This window comes from Gymnoscopelus braueri (assembly GCF_963280865.1).
Source record: "Gymnoscopelus braueri genome assembly, chromosome: 3".
Lineage (NCBI taxonomy): Eukaryota > Metazoa > Chordata > Actinopteri > Myctophiformes > Myctophidae > Gymnoscopelus > Gymnoscopelus braueri.
Genome location: NC_137612.1, coordinates 26054184 through 26072155, shown reverse-complemented (window position 1 = coordinate 26072155; position 17972 = coordinate 26054184). Strand labels below are relative to the sequence as shown.

General features: G+C 37.5%; 4 pseudogenes across 4 annotated transcripts; all 4 read left to right on the top strand.

Moving 5' to 3' along the window:
• The first annotated feature begins 1128 nt into the window (after positions 1-1128).
• LOC308079391 (transcription factor HES-5-like) lies at positions 1129-1777 on the top strand (annotated as a pseudogene). The gene is made up of 2 exons: positions 1129-1238; positions 1358-1777. The product of its transcript is annotated as a transcription factor HES-5-like (transcript).
• A 3617-nt stretch (positions 1778-5394) lies between these two features.
• On the top strand, positions 5395-6055 carry LOC308081872 (transcription factor HES-5-like; annotated as a pseudogene). The gene is made up of 2 exons: positions 5395-5513; positions 5633-6055. The product of its transcript is annotated as a transcription factor HES-5-like (transcript).
• A 5941-nt stretch (positions 6056-11996) lies between these two features.
• On the top strand, positions 11997-12641 carry LOC308079383 (transcription factor HES-5-like; annotated as a pseudogene). Its single transcript has 2 exons — positions 11997-12109; positions 12222-12641. The product of its transcript is annotated as a transcription factor HES-5-like (transcript).
• A 4158-nt stretch (positions 12642-16799) lies between these two features.
• On the top strand, positions 16800-17442 carry LOC308079399 (transcription factor HES-5-like; annotated as a pseudogene). The gene is made up of 2 exons: positions 16800-16909; positions 17026-17442. The product of its transcript is annotated as a transcription factor HES-5-like (transcript).
• Positions 17443-17972: the final 530 nt, after the last annotated feature.

Sequence of the window (17972 nt, the reverse complement as noted above, 5' to 3'; positions counted from 1 at the left end):
CAGCACACAGCACTCAGTGTGGGAAACTCTGTCCAACTCTCTACTCACATGACTTCCAGCCAACAGGCAGGAGCAACACCTGCTTCATCTGAACACCATAACTTGTGTCATTTAACATCAGTTTTGATACATGTGAAAGAGACGTGTTTTGACAAGGCATTCCCATTTTGCATTTCACAGCATTGATCTGATTTGAATTTTCTTTTTGTTATGATGAAAACTAAGTCAATATAACATTATTATAGACATCTTATAATACTTTTCAACAATACATAATATGTTTTAATGACTACGATTTGCTGGTCTCTGTGATAGAAGCCATTCAACTTGGCAAGCAAATATAAACATTTACTTTTATGATTTACAGAATATAATTAATTTAAGAAGCATGGATTTGAAAATATGGCATGAAGTGTGCACTGTTTTTATTCTATCTAGTGTGCACTATATACAAAGATATTGTACAATGATTTACACCATATTTAAATTTGTTTCAGTATCACACATATGTGATGGTATAATGTGTGTTCTGACTGTATCATGTTAATGATATGTATATAGAATTGTAGGATACGTGCCACAAATAAACAAGTAGATACAGGATGTGCATAATGTGTCAATTTAATATAATAATAATGATAATACCGGTAGGCCTACATCCCATTTATATAGCGCTTTCCTTGGTACTCAAAGTCGCTTTACAAGAGAATAACTAGTTAAAAGGCTAAAAACTAAGCAAAGAAAACATCATCACCAAGTTGTTTTTAGATTATTCCATATTACACCATTCATTATCGTAAACTATCTCCCACGTGTGTGATGTGATGATGAGCGTGTGCTCAGTCAAAGTCATTGATCTCAACATCAGGCAGCAGATCTGCTCTCTTTACAGGGTCACCACTTTCCCAGATTCACACAAAGTCTCTGTCCATCACCCCCCTGTCCTCCACCTGTTCCCCTGAGATCTAACCATTGTCCCTCAGCAGTAAGAGCATTGGGCATGTGGCAGCACTACAGTACATTCCTCATTGTCCTTCCTGGCTCTCTGATTGGCTAACACTGTGAGAAAGTCCAAGCAGACCCAGACCCACACATTCATATGTAGATTAGGGACTATAAATTGGAGGGATGAAGCCAGTAGAGATCAGATTCTCTCTACAGCACAGAGATCAGCCATGGCACCTACAATCACTTCAACATGCACCTCTTCTAAGGAGCTCCTGACTCTGAACCACAAGGTAAATTGAAGACTCAACTGAACAGACACTTAAATATTGTTCATATTTGGTTGTACTTATTCAAATGTATGTTGTTCTTCAGAATATGTTTATTAATGATGGCCTTCTTCTTTCTGCAGCAAAGAAAACCATTGGTGGAGAAGTTGCGCAGAGAGCGAATCAACAGCAGCATTGAGCAGCTCAAGTCTCTCCTGGGTCCAGAGATCCTCAAACAACAAGCTGACTCCAAGCTGGAGAAAGCAGACATCCTGGAGATGACAGTTTGCTTCCTGACACGACAGCATCAGTATCAACCTGTCAACTCAGTACCTGTCAATCAGGGATACTCCAGGTGTGTCCAAGAGGTGGTGCACTTCCTGTCCAAGGATGAGGAGAAGATACAGTCCCAGAGAAGACTGCTGGACCTCTTCCAGAACATGCAGTCATCCTCTGACAAGAACATGAAGGAGACTTGGTTGCCTCAGCTGAGGTCTCCAGTTCAGTCCAGCATCACCAAAGAGAAGAGTCCAGTCAACATCGCCCTCTGGAGGCCCTGGTAGTAAACTACAGACTGGAACTCCTAACTGACAAACTGAGTTGACCATATTGGTCCAAGATTACTGTCATAGAACTGTACAATTCAAGAATGAAAGAAATATTTTCTTTCTGTATTTGTAAACGATTTAAAAATGTTTTACTACTTGTTTAGTTTAATATTTAAAACGTCTTGATCTCCGAAATTGAATTTTCCATGAAAATGAAGAAAATATGCTAATGTGTCTTTCATGTTAACCTATGATAGCACGTTGGCACTGACACCATGCATGCATGTTGCATGATGTATCAGTTGCATGAACTGATACATCAGAATAATCTGATATTACTGCTACCTGTAAGACTAGCGTGTGTTATGCTGTGAACATTTCTTCACAGCTGTGTCATTTTTGTTTTACCTGATTGTTATAGATCAAATTATTTAAAAACAAATGACCATTGTGGACTGTACTACTGTAATCTAAGTGATTAATTAAGACTGATCTGTTGTAAGATCAATATGTTTAATCTGTCCTTTTGTTTAAAAGGGATAATTAAAATAATTTACTGTCACCATTTTCTAGTGACATTAATATTTTCATAATAATATACGTCATCTTATGAATGTCCTTGACCAAACTGGTTGTTTAACTTCATCACTCTGTGATTAGCATTTTATTTAAAGATTTTATTTCTTTAATTCGTTTTTTGTTTGCAAAGTATTATGGTTCTCTGACTCTGAACCGACTCTTTGGAAAGGAAATTATTGCTGTTCATTTAATACAATGTCTTATGTCTCTCATAGAGAATCTGAGTTCTTATTGTAAATCCTCTACTCTATTTGAGTACAGTGTCTTGGAGAAATATCCACGTTATTGTTGTGATGTGTCATCACTTTTATCTACCTTCAGGTGAGGAATTTGATCCTACCCAATGTGACTCATTGAGTCTTTTTCAATAAACAAACATAAACTGACATCTTTTTTGTCCTTTTCTCTATGAACGCGTCCAGATTGACTCAATGTTGTTGTTACAATAGCAAAGATCAACATTATTTGTCTTTTTATTATTTGCCAATGAAGATTTAATGATATGGAAGTTATTCAGAGTTTGTTAAATTATTCAGAAATGGCATGACATTTCTTGCCTGAGGTAACTTTTCAGATGAAAACAGCTAACTCATTCCATAAAACACTTTTTTACAAAGTCATGGTTTGTCTTACATAATATTGCCACATCATTAATTTGGAATGACTCAAGATTCCAGTTATTTTTCAGAAAACCAACGTGTCGTGGATCCCAAAAGTTTGCCCCTATGCTTTTCCTAAACAATGACATCACATTGTGTTACTAATGTAATGTGTAAGAAGACACACTTCTATTGTCTCTCTATTGAAATCAGTCAATAGACAGAGTGTGGGAAACCAGAGAAACCTCACTCACAGAACCCCTATGGGACAATAGATCCAGACCTCTACCCTGGGGGAGTCAGAGGTTGATGGGGGTGTCTGGACAATTATTGATCCATTCTGAACTAGTCCTATCATTTATAGTATCTATATTTCAACAAAAATATAATCTACAAGGAATCAACCAATTATTATAATATTTCCATTAACACAGAATCAATTTCATGATTGTTTGTATGTCATCCATTACTGGCTTATCAAGAGCAAACTATATCATGAGCTTGAAGATACATGTTTTATGTTTTTCTTCATTGTGTGTTTATCATCAGTAAGCTTTTGATTGTTCTTAAACAACTGGAAAATGATATTTTGGAGGGGGTTCATTGGGAACTGCTGGTGTTGGGATATATTAACATTTAACTAGGCACACGTCTATTGTTCAGTGAGAGCTCTGTCAATGAACAGAGTGTGGGAAAGCTCTGGAGAGCAGAGTCCCAGTTCAATGTCTTTAGCATCCTCAACCCCACCAGCACCTGACTATTCTCAGAGGGGAATTGGCACACTTCAGGGAGGAGCTGTCTCAAACCCCCATCCTCATGTTTAATTTTGAAACATTCATCGAGGAATTCAAGGAGAGTAGATTTTTCTTGCACAATACAAATGTAATGTTTCACTATAAATGTTACACTAACAATTTATATTTGTTAATTTATTACTTTAGCCATGTTTCTTGAAATCCTCAGAGTCATCCATTGAGATGCTTTCCCTCCAGATGGCTTATGACGTCAGCTTCTCTTCTGTCTCCACAACGCAGAGCTAAAAAGCCGTCAGTCACTAAAGGTCCATTCAAAGTCCTTTTATAGTGCACTGACCACAGCACACAAGACTCAGTGTGGGAAACGCTGACCAACTCTCTACTCACATGACTTCCAGACAACAGGCAGGAGCAACACCTGCTTCATCTGAACACCACTTGTGTCATCTAACAATAAGTTTTGAAGTGAAAGAGGCATTTTTTAACACAACAATCGTTTCTTGTATTTCACATCAGGGATCTTATATTGTAGGTATCCATGTCAGTGTAACATGTGTGATAGGCTGATTAGCGTGTGTTCTGTTTGTTGATATGTTTATTTAACAGGGGTCATGAACAACACAACTGTTGGGCCAGAGCTAGCTATATTTATACTGTATATTTATATATGATCCTTTTCTTGTATTGTTGAAGAAAGCTGGAGGTCCAACCATTAAGACTTTATAATCTGTGTTCTTGTAAAATTATGCACTATACCTGCTTGCATTAATTGATTTGCTTGCAAACAACAACTTAGGTATACAATGAGATAATTAACAGAATCTGCTTGCAGGGAGGAATTAGCATTTAAGTAGTAGGCACATGCCTATTGTTCAGTGAGAGACCTGTCAATGACTAAAGTGTGGGAATGCTCTGGAGAGCAGTGTCCCAGGTCAGTATGTCAACCCCCTCCAGGGGAACTGGCACCCGTCTCATTATGTACCTACCTCCACCTTCATCATACACCATAAACTTAGGAAAATCTTAAAAATAAAACGTTTTATTATAACATTTTAAGAAAGCTTGTTTCTGAAAATGTGAAAAGAAGTTACCAGTTTCTTCTTCAATGATATGATCATAATTCAACAATATATTCAGTAATTATTTTTCCATGATTTATTTTTGCAGTTTACAGTTGAAATTCTTCTGTGTACCAATATTGTAAGTGATACATGATGTCAGTAACATGTGTGCTAGGCTGATAAGTGTTTGTTTTGTCTGTATCATGTTAATGATGTGTATAGTGGAACATAAGTGCCAGATATACAAGAAGATGCAGAATGTGTATAATATACAGTGTACACTGCATGGTCAGTAAATTGTGTAGATCATTCTGTTACCCTATGAATGATTGTTATCTGTCTCCCACGTGTGTGATGTGATGATGAGCGTGTGCTCAGTTAAAGTCATTGATCTCAACATCAGGCAGCAGATCTGATCTCTTTACAGGGTCACCACTTTCCCAGATCCACGCAAAGTCTCTCTCCATCACCCCCCAGTCCTCCCCCATTGTCCCTCAGCAGTAAGAGCATTGGGCATGTGGCAGCACTACATTTCTCATTGTCCTTCCTGGCTCTCTGATTGGCTAACACTGTGAGAAAGTCCATCCAGACCCAGACCCACACATTCATATGTAGATTAGGGACTATAAATAGGAGGGATGAAGCCAGTAGAGATCAGATTCTCTCTGAGACCTCTACAGCACAGAGATCAGCCATGGCACCTACAATCACTTCAACATGCACCTCTTCTAAGGAGCTCCTGACTCTGAACCACAAGGTAAATTGAAGACTCAACTGAACGGACACTTAAATATTGTTCATATTTGGTTGTACTTATTCAAATGTATGTTGTTCTTCAGAATATGTTTATTAATGATGTCTTTCTTCTTTCTGCAGCAAAGGAAACCATTGGTGGAGAAGTTACGCAGAGAGCGAATCAACAGCAGCATTGAGCAGCTCAAGTCTCTCCTGGGTCCAGAGATCCTCAAACAACAGGCTGACTCCAGGCTGGAGAAAGCAGACATCCTGGAGATGACTGTTTGCTTCCTGACACGACAGCAGCAGTATCAACCTGTCAACTCAGCACCTGTCAATCAGGGATACTCCAGGTGTGTCCAAGAGGTGGTGCACTTCCTGTCCAAGGATGAGGTGAAGATACAGTCCCAGAGAAGACTGCTGGACCACTTCCAGAACCTGCAGTCATCATCTGACAAGAACATGAAGGAGACATGTTTGCCTCAGCTGAGGTCTCCAGTTCAGTCCAGCATCACCAAAGAGAAGAGTCCAGTCAACATTGCCCTCTGGAGGCCCTGGAAGTAAACTACAGATTGGAATTCCAACCTGACTAACTGAGTTGACCATATTGGTCCAAGACTGACAAGAACTGTATCATTGTTTTTCTTTACAGAAAGCTTTGTAATAGCTTCAATGTTTAATGTTTAAACTAATTTGATTAGAAAATATATATAATATAAATAATATTATATTGGAAAATATAAATAATTATCACTGTCTTTAAGACAGATAGCAGCTTATTTGCTGGATTCATGCTGTCATATTATTGTGACATTTTGTTACTTGATTGTTGCCGTTCAAGTTGAACTGAAAGTGCTTAATGTCAATGACATTTTACCATTATGCGTTTCATATTCTCTATGGTTATGCAGGTCTTTACATTATAGATAAATTGAATAGTTAACTTACCGCTGTTACTTTTTTGCATATTCCTGAAAAAATGAAAAGAATAATCATTGTGTCTTTAATGCAAAGACAGATAGCAGCATGTACGCTGTATTCAAGCTGTCATATTATTGTGACATTTATTAATTGTTGGAGTTCAAGTTGAACTGGAAGTGCTTAATTTCAATGACTTTTTGCCATCATGCAGTATCCTATATGGATATGCAAGGTCTTTACAATATAGATCCTTTTTTTTAAAGGAATACTTAATTTCCTGATGTCACTTTTTTTGTAGTGACACTGACATTATTATGATGATGTGTATCATTTAGATTTTTGTAATCACATCGATCCAAAAAACCTGATCTGTTTTAAGGTCTTATTTTTTTATTTGCTTTTGTTACTAAATATCATGTTTCTATGAACAGTTTACATGAAGTGTAATATTTACTCACAATATTGTTCAATTTATATAATGTGATATGTCTTTCATAAAGACATGTTCTCATTGTAAACCCTCTACTCTATTTGAGTACAGTGTCTTGGAGAAATGTCCAAGTTATTGTTGTGATGTGTCATCACGTTTATCTGCCTTCAGTTGAGGAATTTACACCTGATATGAGATGTGATTCATGGAGTTCTTTTTGAATAAACCAACCTCAACTGCCATCTTTCTTGCCATTTGCATTTTCTCTACCCATTGACACAAGTCTCAATACCAGATCCATAAAAATTTAATGATGTTACATACTGTTATATGTAAAAGATTAGAATAATAAGGCATATCATTTCAAACTATTACATAAAACTTTAAATGTATTTGTAAATCTCAATACATATAATTTTAGATATCCAATATTTTCTGTTATATGGGAGTTTGAACATGCATCACAAAAAACAATACCGATAATAATGATTGCAATTTTGTGCTATAAATTATTTTTATATTTCAGTAGGAGGAAAATCTAAATCTATTGGAAATATTTTTATTTTTATGTGGTGTCATGATTAAACTTAATGTTGATATGGCACACTGACTAACAAGAAAATAAAAACATGGACAATGAGCTCACACAAGCTAATGTGATCATAGACATACAGTATATGTGAGGGCAAACTAACACACTCCAGTGAACACAGAGTGGCTTGATATTTTTGGGCAGTGAAACCGCCCCTATAAGTGAGATTTGGAAAAATTTACAAATATCTTGGGCAGTGAAACCGGCCCTAAAAGTGAGGTTTGGAAATTTGTACAATTATCCTGCGCTGTGATTGGCCAATCACAATCTATTCAGGACTGTGATTGGCCAGTGTCACATGACACATGTGCATAGACCTATATAAGCAACCATAACTTTACAAAAAACATAAATTTGTTTTTGTAAATTTATGGTTTCGTCCATCATAAAGAGTGTTTCAATAAATGTATTTATCTTTGGTACATGATTGGTTGACTCCATTCAGTATTGTGATTAGCTAGCAAGACACCGCCCACTTCACACAGGGTGTGATTTTTTTTATATACTTATAATTTAGGCATTTAGCAGACGCTCCAGAGCAACTTACAAAGTGCAGGATCAGAGTAAATGTCACTAACCCTAGTCAACAAACAACAGGGTAAATGGTCACATAAGTAGAGTCCACAGAAAAAAACTATTTAGTGCTGGAGGGGTGAGCTAGGGCCCCTAGCTCACCCCTCCAGCACTAAATTGTTTTTCAATTTAAACAAATTAAACAAATAAAAACCAAGAATTCACACTATAAAAATAAGCATACCCAGCATACAAGATATGACTCAGTCATATTATACCAGGTTGCTCTCTCCAGCGTCCCCTCACGGAACCAAATGGACCTGTGGTCCTGTACCCTTTCGCTCGCGCACTAACAAAAACAGCCAAAATGGCAGTAAATAGTAAATAGTTTATGAACGGCGCTAAATCAGTTTGTGTGCCTCAGTAAGGGCTTGTGTGCGTTGTCTTGTTTTTTCTGGGTCGCTGTTGGAGGCGGCGCTGTGTGTGTGTATGAGGAGTCAAGTCAATAGTTTGTTTGGTGGCGACGACCACACTGCAACAGCGCCATTTACCATAGAGATACATACAGTGGCCGAACACAGTATTGTGGGTTGTCTTTATTCTGAGAGGACATTGAGCATGTGGAAAAAGTGACCACTAGCGAGTGTAGATGTAGACCAGGTTTGGCAACCTGGTAAAAACAACTTCTCTTGAAATGATAGCTTAAAAATAAATAAGACATACAGTATTATCCACAAGTTTCTTAGGGCGTTGTGGGCATCACTTCCTGTCGATTTCATTGGATGTCATTGGATTTGATTGGATCAAATCGACAGGAAGTGATGCCCACAACGCCCTAGGAAACTTGTGGATAGATATTTGCAGTATGGCCCGATGTTTTCTGCAGGACACTTGATTATCTATCTATCTAACTATCTGACCACGTGATTTTACCCTGTGACCAAGTGAACAGAAAAGTCACGTGACTTTTGTCTTTTGAAAAATGGAGCTGTGTTGACTTTTGGGAATCAGACTGAATACTTAAATATTATAAATAAAAAATGTATACATATTTTTTAATATAAAAATGGCAGAAATGTAAAGAGTGTTTTGGTGAAGCTTTTTTCAATTCTGAATTTTTTAATATAAATGAGCAATTAAAAAACAAATGTTTAGCTGGTTTAGCAGAACGTTTGAGGATCCAATGGAGTTAGCTGGTTTTGTCAGAAGCGCTTTTTAATACTTTTCATTGGTTCAATATTTTTTTAATCAACACACAGACATGAAGGGTGTTCAATAGGACTGATTTATGGAAAGAAATGTAAAAGCGGAAAAATCGAGTTTCTGCCCGACAGTAACTATATAAAAAAAAGACCAAAGGACCGGAAAAAAAGGGCATTTTTGGTCTGGGGATACTAAGATCCCCAGACAAATTGTTGTTTGTTTTGGGACGATGAAAATCACCAAAACATTTTTTTCTATGTTGGATTTAAATTGAACATACAAATTATAATAAGATCCTCAGACCCTCTACCCTCAGGGGACGAGGAGGGCTGATGGCAAGGTGGTTTGAACTGTGTTTTAGTTTTAGTTTAGTTTCAACATACTAGAATGGGCAATGCTTCTTCTTATTCTTCAAATTATGTAAACATGGAAATGGATTTTTTAAAATAGATTGTTATTGTATTTCTACACTGTGCTTAATGTCTTGCCATGTCATGTATGTATGTATGTATGTATGTATGTATGTATGAAAGTAAATTTCACTAGTATTCAAAGTCTTCAAATTAGGTGGTATTTCCTCAAAATAAATCAAACACTGAGTGTTAAAATATGTGAAAACCTGCTAAGCCACTGTTTTGTTTTTGTTTGTTGATGTATTACCAAAATACATGTTCTCGTTTTGACTTATTTTATTTTGTTTATTTAACAGGGGCTTACAACATCACAACTGTTGGGCCAGTGTTAGCTACCGTATATTTATATTTAAATGTATATATGATCTTTTTCTTGCGTGAGGAAAGTAAAGTAGAAGTCCAACCATTAAGACTTTATCATCTGTTTACTTGTATGCACTACTTGCTTACATTAATTACGGATTTGTGTCTGTTTGCAAACAAAATAGGTATACAATGAGATAATTAACAGAATCTGCTAGTGGGAGGAATTAGCATTTAAGTAGTAGGCACATGCCTATTGTTCAGTGAGAGACCTGTCAATGACCAAAGTGTGGGAATGCTCTGGAGAGCAGTGTCCCAGGTCAGGACCTCAATCCCCTCCAGGGGAACTGGCACCCGTCTCATTATGTACATACCTCCACCTTCATGTTTCATACACCATAAAATCCTCAGTTAATCCTGAGAGTGTACAGATGTAACAAACCACATTTGTACATGCTCAGAATTACAGACCCAGAAAGGTCCATATGCATAAAGGACAAATCGGACAGAAATTGCTAAATTATCATTGAGGATTTGACTGTATACTAAAATATTTATCAAGTAAATCGAGAGAAGACTTTTGATGTTAGTCTACTATTTGAACAGTGTCACTTCAAGCAATATACACAAAAGAGCAGCCATTGTTACATATTATGTGACCATTATGCAGCCTAATGATAAATGTACTTGTGTTTCTCAAATGTTATTTTTAACTTCCAAGGGCTGCGTCTTTGAAAATACTGAAGGCTTTTATCTACTAAAATTGAATGCCCAAGAAAATGCTAAACGTTAGCCACCGTATAATTCATACAAAGACGAATTAATTGCCTTGTGGCTTGTGTGTCACAAAGGTTTACTGTTATGAATTTCCTGTTACTATCGCCAGGTAATTCTACATCAGTAGTTTTGATCTTAAAGGCATTCAAATTCATGTAGTTTAATCAATTAAAGTAATTGATTACTTTAGTTGTGTTTCTTCAATGTTAATTCTAAAACTTGAGTGCCAGCCAATGAGGTCCTTTCCCTCCAGATGGTTTGTGATATCAGGTTCTGTGTCAAGACAACACAAGCCGTCACTAAAGGCCATTCAAAGTCCTTTTGTAGTGCACTGACCACAGCACACAGGACACAGTGTGGGAAACTCTGACCAACTCTCTACTCACATGACGTCAAGTCACAAGACAGGAGAAACATCTGCTTCATTCATGCACATTACATCAAAGCATCAATTAAAAGAACTAGAGGTTTGGGCCGCTTTGCGGCCCTCACATCTTGATGTTTAATGTTTGAATTATGATGTATGCATAATAATAATTAAGAAAATAAAATTAAAAGAGTTCGGTGTAAACAATATTGTCAGTTGTTCCTCTCCCCCCTCCCCTCTCCTCCTTTCCCCTCCCCTCCGAACCAGGACGGCGGCCTTTGCCGTTCTAGTCATAGCTCTGCACACACGTCATGCGAAGTACGGCATTAATGTCATGCGACGCCCTGCCAATCAATCAGTCAAACTGAGGGTCTGATTTGATCAAGGTGAGGAAAGAAGCCTAGGTATTAGCCAGAGCACTGATCAATAGTCTGTGGCAAGTTTGGAGGCAAGTGGAGTGCTCGTGTGCTGACCAACCCCGGATGTAGATTGGTGGTCTTGTCAATTAGAGTAGTAGGATAGGATAGGATAGGATAATACATATAGCATAATTGTAGTATATAAGTGCCAGATATTCCACATAAAGTAGATACAATGTGATATAGAGTGTTAAACTGGCCTGTACATTGTTTAGCAATACACCATTAATTAATTGTTATCTGTCTCCCACGTGTGTGTGATGTAATGATAAGCGTGTGCTCAGTCAAAGTCATTGATCCCAAACCATTAGGCAGCAGATCTGCTCTCTTTACAGGGTCACCACTTTCCCAGATTCACACAAAGTCTCTCTCCATCAGCCCCCAGTCGTCCACCTGTTCCCCTGAGATCTAACCATTGTCCCTCAGCAGTAAGAGCATTGAGCATGTGGGCAGCACTACATTCCTCATTGTCTTTCCTGGCTCTCTGATTGGCTAATACTGTGAGAAAGTCCAACCAGACCCAGACCCACACATTCATATGGAGATTGGGGACTATAAATAGGAGGGATGAAGCCAGTAGAGATCAGATTCTCTCCTCTACAGCACAGAGATCAGCCATGGCTCCTACAATCACTTTACCAATCAGCTCTTCTAAGGAACACCTGACTCTGAACCACAAGGTAAATTGAAGATTAAGTGTCCATAAATATCAATAATAATTGTTTGTACTTATTCAAGCTTGTCTTATTCTTCAGAATAAGTTTATTAATGATGCCTTTCTTCTTTCTGCAGCAAAGGAAACCATTGGTGGAGAAGTTACGCAGAGAGCGAATCAACAGCAGCATTGAGCAGCTCAAGTCTCTCCTGGGTCCAGAGATCCTCAAACAACAAGCTGACTCCAAGCTGGAGAAAGCAGACATCCTGGAGATGACTGTTTGCTTCCTGACACGACAGCAGCAGTATCAACCTGTCAACTCAGCACCTGTCAATCAGGGATACTCCAGGTGTGTCCAAGAGGTGGTGCACTTCCTGTCCAAGGATGAGGTGAAGATACAGTCCCAGAGAAGACTGCTGGACCACTTCCAGAACCTGCAGTCATCCTCTGACAAGAACATGAATGAGACTTATTTGCTTCAGCTGAGGTCTTCAGTTCAGTCCAGCATCACCAAAGAGAAGACTCCAGTCAACATCGCCCTCTGGAGGCCCTGGTAGAAAACTACAGACTAGAGCTCGAACCTGATCAATTGAGTTGACCATATTGGTCCATGATTTCTGACAAACAGCTGTATTTTCAATACAGAAAGACTTGGTCTTTAGCATGTAAACTTTGTAAAGAAGTTTTTTAAACTACTTGTAGGCTAATGTTCTTAAAACAACTTTTTCTTTTCATCAGAAAAGTTACATTTTCCTAGACACCGAAGAAACTACACTGCTTTATATTAAGGCAGAGAGCAACTGATACATCAGCAGTCCTATGATGTTGCATTTTTCTGTCAATGCAGATTTGAAGTTATGAGGTGGATCTTTTCACTGGCATGACAATGTTTTTACCTGACAGTTAGAGATCAGTTATATTGATCTAAAACCTTTAATGTCCTCTAGTGGACACATACTTTTAATCCAAGTGATTTATTAAGCCTGATCTATTGTAAGATCAATAGTTTTGATATGCGCTTCTGTTAAAAAGGCATACCCAACTTAATATACTGACATTATTTTCTAGTGACACTAACATTGTTATGACAATGTGTATTGTGAAGTATCTTCAGCAGTATAATGCAATATAATATTGAATTTACCTGTCAGCCTAGAAGTTATGCGAAGTTATTTTCGCTGACATCTCGACATGACAATGTATTTGCCTGACAGTTACGGATTAATTATATTGATCTAAAACTTACTGTACTGTCCTTAAAGTCTTTGGTTAAATCTATCCTTTTGTTTTAAAAAAGGCATATTAATCTAATGTATGGTCACAATTTTCTCTTGACACTATCATTGTTATGACAATGTGCATCTTCTTTCTCTATGAATGTTATTGACTGAATACACACTGGTTATTCAACTTTTTATCATCACTTATGTGATTGGCAAAACCTGGTATATTTTATGATCTTATTTTGATCATTTGCATGTCTTCCTACAGAATGTAATGTTTTCAACAGCCAATTGTGGAATGCAGATTAATGTTTTCTCAATATAACATTCATGTTATACAATGCCCTTACGTCTTGCATGAAGACAAGTTGTCATTGTAAATCCTCTACTCTATTTGAGTAGGCTACAGTGTTTTGGAGAAATATCCAAGTTATTGTTGTGATGTGTCATCACTTCTATTTGCCCTCAGCTCAGCTGAAGAATTTATTGCTGATGTGACTCATTGAGTCTTTTTCAATAAACAAACATCAACTGCAACCTTTTTTGTCCATTATCTTTTCTCCATTCACTGATAAAGGTCTCCAAATGAACTACAGTACAACAAAGTAAAAAAAATCGGTATCTTATTATGTTTATATTACGTTTTTGACTAGATCTTAATGTAATTGGATTATCGTATTATAATACGTTATCTGTGGTTAATGTAAGAACTAATTCTTAAACCAAGAATTGTGTAGTAGGCCTACTAGAACAATTCTTAAAATAAAGCACACATTATATTATTTCTCATGGATTCCTAATCAATTTATTGGGACTGATAAATCTTTTTTTTTATCAGCTTTGGTTTGGAAATATGTTTCGGTATGCTGCTGGCACATAGTTTTATTCTTGACATTAACACAAGTGCAACACATTACAGGAAAAAAATTACATTTCAAGGAGTTTGCCAAGTGCATATTCTTTGTTGTATTTGCAAATAACCGATCTACAAGCTCACAATGCATCCCATCTCTACATGCTCCAAGCTTGTGGATTGGTTATGTTCGCTACTTCTGAACATTGTGAAATAAAATTAATTTGTTTTTATCTAAATGTTGAAAATGTTCGCATATGATATGAATGGAGCATATGAAATGATATGCCTAAAATATGGACACCGGGTGGATTTTGCTGTAACTCAGTGCTTATAGCAACAGGTATGATTGCAACAGGTTGGGTCTATTTTTACACTCAGAGCTAAATGAAAACAAATGAGTTTACTGTGTGGACGATGGTATATTTACTGGGAATATGTCAGAAAAGCTGGATTCCCAGCTTTCCATTATCCATCATGTCTAGGACACTTATTGATCCATTCTGAACTAGCCCTATCATTTATAGTATCTATATTTCAACAGAAATATAATCTACAAGGAATCAACCAATTATTATATATTTCCATTAACACAGAATCAATTTCATGATTGTTTGTATGTCATCCATTACTGGCTTATCCTAAAGAGCAAACTATATCATGAGCTTGAAGATAAATGTTTTATCTTTTTCTTCATTGTGTGTTTATCATCAGTAAGCATTTGATTGTTCTTAAACAACTGGAAAATGATATTTTGGAGGGGGTTCATTGGGAACTGCTGGTGTTGGGATATATTAACATTTAACTAGGCACACGTCTATTGTTCAGTGAGAGCTCTGTCAATGAACAGAGTGTGGGAAAGCTCTGGAGAGCAGAGTCCCAGTTCAATGTCTTTAGCATCCTCAACCCCACCAGCACCTGACTATTCTCAGAGGGGAATTGGCACACTTCAGGAAGGAGCCGTCTCAAACCCCCATCCTCATGTTTAATTTTGAAACATTCATCGAGGAATTCAAGGAGAGTAGATTTTTCTTGCACAATACAAATGTAATGTTTCACTATAAATGTTACACTAACCATTTATATTTGTTAATTTATTACTTTAGCCATGTTTCTTGAAATCCTCAGAGTCATCCATTGAGATGCTTTCCCTCCAGATGGCTTATGACGTCAGGTTCTGTTCTGTCTCAACAACACAGAGCTAAAAAGCCGTCAGTCACTAAAGGTCCATTCAAAGTCCTTTTATAGTGCACTGACCACAGCACACAAGACTCAGTGTGGGAAACTCTGACCAACTCTCTACTCACATGACTTCCAACCAACAGGCGGGAGCAACACCTGCTTCATCTGAACATCACTTGTGTCATCTAACAATACGTTTTGAAGTGAAAGAGGCATTTTTTAACACAACAATCGTTTCTTGTATTTCACATCAGGGATCTTATATTGTAGGTATCCATGTCAGTATGTGTGATAGGCTGATTAGCGTGTGTTCTGTTTGTTGATTTGTTTATTTAACAGGGGTCATGAACAACACAACTGTTGCGCCAGAGCTAGCTATATTTATACTGTATATTTATATATGATTCTTTTCTTGTATTGTTGAAGAAAGCTGGAGGTCCAACCATTAAGACTTTATAATCTGTGTACTTGTAAATGTATGCACTATACCTGCTTGCAGTAATTGATTTGTTTGCAAACAACAACTTAGGTATACAATGAGATAATTAACAGAATCTGCTTGCAGGGAGGAATTAGCATTTAAGTAGTAGGCACATGCCTATTGTTCAGTGAGAGACCTGTCAATGGCTAAAGTGTGGGAATGCTCTGAGAGCAGTGTCCCAGGTCAGTGTGTCAACCCCCTCCAGGGGAACTGGCACCCGTCTCATTATGTACCTACCTCCACCTTCATGTTTCATACACCATAAACGTAGGTAAATCTTAAAAAATAAAACGTTTTATTATAACATTTTAAGAAAGCTTTTTTTCTGAAAATGTGAAAAGAAGTTACCAGTTTTTTCTTCACTGATATGATCATAATTCAACAATATATTCAGTAATTATTTTTCCATGATTTATTTTTGCAGTTTGCAGTTGAACTTCTTCTGTATACCAATATTGTAAGTGATACATGATGTCAGTAACATGTGTGATAGGCTGATAAGTGTGTGTTTTGTCTGTATCATGTTAATGATGTGTATAGTGGAACATAAGTGCCAGATATACAAGAAGATGCAGAATGTGTATAATATACAGTGTACACTGCATGGTCAGTAAATTGTGTAGATCATTCTGTTACCCTATGAATGACTGTTTTCTGTCTCCCACGTGTGTGATGTGATGATGAGCGTGTGCTCAGTCAAAGTCATTGATCTCAACATCAGGCAGCAGATCTGATCTCTTTACAGGGTCACCACTTTCCCAGATTCACACAAAGTCTCTCTCCATCAGCCCCCAGTCCTCCACCTGTTCCCCTGAGATCTAACCATTGTCCCTCAGCAGTAAGAGCATTGGGCATGTGGCAGCAATATATTCATCATTGTCCTTCCTGGCTCTCTGATTGGCTAACACTGTGAGAAAGTCCAACCTGACCCAGACCCACACATTCATATGTAGATTAGGGACTATAAATAGGAGGGATGAGGCCAGAGGAGATCAGATTCTCTCTACAGCTCAGAGATCAGCCATGGCACCTACAATCACTTCCACATGCACCTCTTCTAAGGAGCTCCTGACTCTGAACCACAAGGTAAATTGAAGACTCAACTGAACGGACACTTAAATATTGTTCATATTTGGTTGTACTTATTCAAATGTATGTTGTTCTTCAGAATTTGTTTATTAATGATGGCCTTCTTTCTGCAGCAAAGGAAACCATTGGTGGAGAAGTTGCGCAGAGAGCGAATCAACAGCAGCATTGAGCAGCTCAAGTCTCTCCTGGGTCCAGAGATCCTCAAACAACAAGCTGACTCCAAGCTGGAGAAAGCAGACATCCTGGAGATGACAGTTTGCTTCCTGACACGACAGCAGCAGTATCAACCTGTCAACTCAGCACCTGTCAATCAGGGATACTCCAGGTGTGTCCAAGAGGTGGTGCACTTCCTGTCCAAGGATGAGGTGAAGATACAGTCCCAGAGAAGACTGCTGGACCACTTCCAGAACCTGCAGTCATCCTCTGACAAGAACATGAAGGAGACTTTGCCTCAGCTGAGGTCTCCAGTTCAGTCCAGCATCACCAAAGAGAGGAGTCCAGTCAACATCGCCCTCTGGAGGCCCTGGTAGTAAACTACAGACTGGAACTCCTAACTGACAAACTGAGTTGACCATATTGGTCCAAGATTACTGTCATAGAACTGTACAATTCAAGAATGAAAGAAATATTTTAATTTCTTTCTGTATTTGTAAACGATTTTTCTAAAATTAACTACTTGTTTTAATATTTAAAACGTCTTGATCTCCGAAATAGAATTTTCCATGAAAATGAAGAAAATATGCTAATATGTCTTTCATGTTAACCTATGATAGCACGTTGGCACTGACACCATGCATGTTTGCATGAATCAACTGATACATCAGAATAATCTGATATTACTGCTCCCTCTATGACTGTGTTATGCTGTGAACATTTCTTCACAGCTGTGTCATTTTTGTTTTACCTGATTGTTATAGATCAAATTATTTAAAAAACAAATGACCGTCCTTTCCATTGTGGACTGTACTACTGTAATCTAAGTGATTAATTAAGACTGATCTGTTGTAAGATCAATATGTTTAAACTGTCCTTTTGTTTAAAAGGGATACTTAAAATAATT